The sequence below is a fragment of the Pteropus vampyrus genome, unplaced genomic scaffold (genome assembly GCF_000151845.1).
Source record: "Pteropus vampyrus isolate Shadow unplaced genomic scaffold, Pvam_2.0 Scaffold1000000935, whole genome shotgun sequence".
NCBI classification, from domain to species: Eukaryota; Metazoa; Chordata; class Mammalia; order Chiroptera; family Pteropodidae; genus Pteropus; species Pteropus vampyrus.
Genome location: NW_011915337.1, coordinates 1 through 4919, shown reverse-complemented (window position 1 = coordinate 4919; position 4919 = coordinate 1). Strand labels below are relative to the sequence as shown.

General features: G+C 38.6%; 1 pseudogene; it reads left to right on the top strand.

Moving 5' to 3' along the window:
• The first annotated feature begins 2740 nt into the window (after positions 1-2740).
• Positions 2741-2860, top strand: LOC111735442 (annotated as a pseudogene).
• Positions 2861-4919: the final 2059 nt, after the last annotated feature.

The window sequence follows — 4919 nt, the reverse complement described above, 5'->3', positions numbered from 1 at the left end:
AAGGCAGCCATTTAAGACACATCGAAAGACATAAGTCAATAAGTAAGGAAGGAAGGAAGGAAGTAAGTAAGTAAGTAAGGAAGTAGGTAAAGAAGGAAGGAAGGAAGGAGGGAAGGAAGGAAGGAAGGAAGAAAAGACAGGTTTAGAACTTGCCTGGGTTTATAAAAAGAGAGAGCAGGTCACAACGTCACAGTGTTAACATTTGGTGGGACGCGGGTAGAGCCAGTGCAGACTCTGGCCCTGTGGCACTCGGGGTTGATTTTTCTTTCACTTTGCAAACGTTTCTGGTGGGCGGAACATTTCGTCATCTCTTTATTTCCTAAGCTGTGTTTCAACTTCCTTCTGGAGTTAGTCCTTTTCTGCACTAATCACAGTTCTTTGCAGAAGAGAACCTGACACAGTGTGGGCAGCCACAGCTATTAAATGCACCCCTGAAAGGTCTTCAAAATGAAATTACCAGTGAAGTTTCTGTGGCTTATGTTATGGACTGTTTGTATAGCAGAAGGTAAGAGGAAAAAAAGACTTATTTTTCCCTATGTTATCAAACATTTGCTAATATGCTTTTCAGAGTGGTAATAAAAATTTGGGCTAGAAAATGTGATTTAATTTCTGCCCTGCAGCTTCGTGTTTGAGTGACTTTTGACGTTGTGAAGTTTAAAACATATAAGTAGCTTATTTGAATGACATTTCTGATTATTTATCATAATTTTATTTAATGTAACATTTCAGAAAATGTTTAATATTTTTGAAAACTGTAATATGCGTTATCACTTCCCTTATAATTGTCATAAAATATAATTTACTTTTTTTGTGTGCAGAATTTTCACCAAAGTGCTTTATATGAAAGTTTTAAGATGTGAACATATATAGAACCAGAACATAAACTAGGCAATGAAAGCCTTCAAATCACGCAATAATTGGATTTATTTCGGATGTAGACGTTAACTCTCCCATTTAGAATCGATATTGCCATGGCCCTAAGAGTCTTGTAGACCAGCATTGCTTTCTTATTAGAATAAAAGTATTATATAAATTGAAAAAGAAAAGAATGCTCAATCTTTGTAACACCTAAGTTGTTCAATAGGGTTTTTTACCCTGTGGTTGTATATCAGGTCTATTAATAAATTCGTGGAGGAAATCTACTTTCCCGGTTCACGATAGATAATTATGTGATGGTTGACATTTTTAAACCAGATGAATTACATATCATCCATATTCTCAAAACTTTTCGCTAAGTCAACAAATTTTGATTGAAATGCTTACTCAGCCTCTAAGCATTGAGAAATATTAGTAAATAACACCAAACCTCTGCCTCTGAGGATTTTTCAATTCGGAAAATAAAGGCGGAGATCTTTTTCCAGTTATGTTCTTTAGTAGTTTATTTGCATTTATTCAAAAGTATTAATACTTTTTGAAAGATAGAGCCTTTTGTTAGTTATGCAGACTAATACACTAGTGCTCGAGTTTTGGCTTGTAAACCTCACATCCAGCCACTTCTGAAGCTGAGTCTACAGCTATCTCCCCGCTCATGTGAATGTTACAATTAGTGTATAAAAGCGAAATATTATTTATGGGCAAAGATTCCAGAACAATATCAATATCACCAAATCCTAGCGAACAACGACTTCTTTGCATAAGGGTTTTCGTCTTTTCTTTAATAGGAATACGTTTAGTGGCTCACTATTTACATATTATTTGCTAAGGTTTTATGTACACATCATTTGTCGTGTAAGAAGATTTGTTTTATTTGTAGCTCATGTTTAAAATTCAAGAATTATGCCAAGCCTCACTGACCCTTTTAAGTGAATACGAAGTGGAATCTGAAATGTTATTAAAATTGGGTGCTACGAAGTACGCGATAAAAATTAAATAAAAGGGGTCTAAACTCTTTGCTTATGTAGCCAATTCCAGGGGGACTCATGTCACTTGGGTTTTCTATGTGATATTAGTTTCTGCTGGTGGATTGAGCACTATACATATGGCTCTGCAGTCTGCCTACTTCCTGACAGGTAAAGTACAACTTTAATTTCTAAAGCAGCTCTTAGGTTTTCACAAATGCACACAAATGCACACATAATGAATCCACAAGCTAGTAGAGGAAAAGTCACATGCATTTTCAGTGGATGTTTTATTCCTCATTTGCAAAATAGTCCCGAAACAAAATTCGTTTACTGCGAATTATTATGCCTTGATCGCTTTCCTGCAATAGTTTTAGTGGGGGGAAAGGTCGGAGTGGATGACGAGGAGGGTTGGAACCAGTCTCAGCCATGCTGGAAGCTGAGGAATTTCCAGGTGGGACTGAGCGACGGACGGAGGAAGCGTCACAGGGAGTGCTGTGGGGAGGGGTGGAGACGGCGACAAAGCCAGCCTCGGTATTTTAAGTTTAGGCATTTCCTGGAGATGCATATGGTACTCTGTCGCCTGCATAAGATGCTAACTCTAGAACTGAACTGAATCGTTCAAGTATTGCCAAAAATTATTCTTAGCTAGAAGTAAGTTCCCAATCGGAAGTGGAAGCCCCGGTTAGCGAAGATGCTTCGCTCTGGCCTTTGGTTGCGGTGGCTGGAGCCGAAGTCTCAATCGATCCATTTTTATTTGCTCGAGCCCTGATTGTTCCACACCTTTGCCACCTTCCCTCTCCCCAGCGGCGCCTCCTCCCCGTCACCCCACATCTGCCTGGCCTGTGACGGTCGCCTGCCGGACGGACTCTCCTGTGCTCACTTAACTAAAGCGCACTACAGTCTAAGGCCCACGCCACCCCGAACGAGCCGGATCCCGTCCGGTCTCGGAAGCTAAGCAGGGTCGGGCCTGGTTAGTACTTGGATGGGAGACCACCTAGGAAGAGCAGGTGCCGTAGGCGTAAAAAAATTAAAAAAAAGGGATTGCGAGCTGACAAGGTCCTTGCAATCTGTGAGGTCAACCAAGGGTTGCCTCACCTAAAATAAAATAACAAAATAAAATAAAAAATAAATAAATAGTGCACTGTACCCGTTTCTAGTGCACTGTACCCGTTTCTTAACAACTGTGACCCAACTCAGAACATACTGCATAAAAAGGACATCAAGTAATGAGGGGAGAGGGGGGAAGTGTTACATTTTAGCTTAAAAGGATAAGGAAACGTCATAAAAAATGGCTCAGAGAAAGTAATGGAGCGGGAAAAAAAATCACGAAAATGATAAAGATTAAAATAATCTTTTATTTTATATAATAATATAAAAGATCTGACAGCGCTTTTATTTGCTGTGACATTTTAACAGAGAGAGCCAAATTTCTCATAATCCTCCCTAACTAGAAAGATAATGAATAGAAACATGATTACCCAAATGTTCCTTGAGAGGTTCCCAAAAGGTTTTTTCTTTCTTTCTTTTTTTTTAATGTAAACTAAAATGATTTCTGACTTTTTTACACGTGTAACATACGTTTAAACTTAGGACACGTGGAGAACATGGACGGCAGAATGACAGATGTTAGAGTCTCTAGGGTTTGCGCCAAAGAGCTTCATAGGCACCGAGCCTCTGTTCCCATGTCCTCCTTCGCCTTTGGTACTTGTCACCGGGTACTCTCTGCTTCCACAGCTTGTGCATCACCTACGGACATGATGGAAAGGCTCGCAGAGAGTTTTATATTCATTCATTCGTTCATTCATTCGCCCGTTGGTTCATTCAGCGATCATTTTTTGATTGCCTGCTAAGTATCAGGCACCGTGACTAGCACTTCCCCAGAAGGAGGTCACCTTGTGGGGAAAACAAAAGGGATGATCGTCGCATTTTATGAACAGATCCTATTTTATCTGTAAAGTACTGTGAATGTGACAAAACAAGGTGGCTATAGGATCATTTAGCGGGGCAAGAGCCCAAAGTGAAATGGACGGCCGGGTGAGACAGGGTTGAGGAGGGGGTTTGTAAGAGAGAGAGAGACGTGTCAGGGCTGCAGTGGCATCTCGAGTAGGTGTCGAAGGTTGAGTGGGAGTCATCCAGGTGAGATGACACCGTGGATGTCCGAGATTGGGGACACGCCCAGTGTGTGTGCAAAGAACGAACCGGAGGTCTGGCATCGTCACCCACCTTTCTAATTTTCCCAGCAGCTGACCTTCCCCAAGTCCTACAAGTAAATTGTGTGTTTTTCTTACCTTTCTCTTTTCTTGCTTACCCCGAGATTGTCATGATCATCATTCAAATGCTAAATCATTCCTGCTACAGAGTTTTCGGGGTCTTCATTTTAATATCATCTTGTGACTAAGCTTTCTGTAACAACCAGTCAAGCCTGATGAGAACTTATTCCACATATATCTAACAATTTATTTTAAGAAGCTGACATTTCGACTTGAGCAAGAATTGGCATTAGGTATTAGCTATTTAAACATTACACACTTTAAGAAACTTGATTTCAGTGAATTTTCAAGCCGTATCTTGATAGTAACTTGCTTCAATCCTGATTAAGGTGTACTTGTTATCATGCCCAATTTTTTTATAGCTATCACATATTTTCCCATTTGCCTTTTATGATCCTGGAATTACTTTGTGTGTTTTTTTTTTTCACTGCTAAAATTTTTAAATAAATCGTATAATCTTTTTAAATTTTAAAAATATAAATTTATTACTTCAAATGCTCATTAAGTGAAGCATAATTTCTATTTGCTTTTTCTAGAGTTTACTTTTTAAAAACTTCATTGCGACTGATTTTCTTTACATGGGTATATATTACATTCCAAATTACCTTAATTATTCTCATGATATTTGTAAAAGAAAAATGACCATTTCTTGTTTCGAAATCTCATTGAATCATATCATATATATGCATATATATGTAATATGCATTTATACCAATGAAAAGGTAGGAAACAAATTTAACATAAAATTCCATTTTGTCCATTTATTTTTTTCTAAATTGATTTTTAGCTTCGCTTTATATTACAGTGA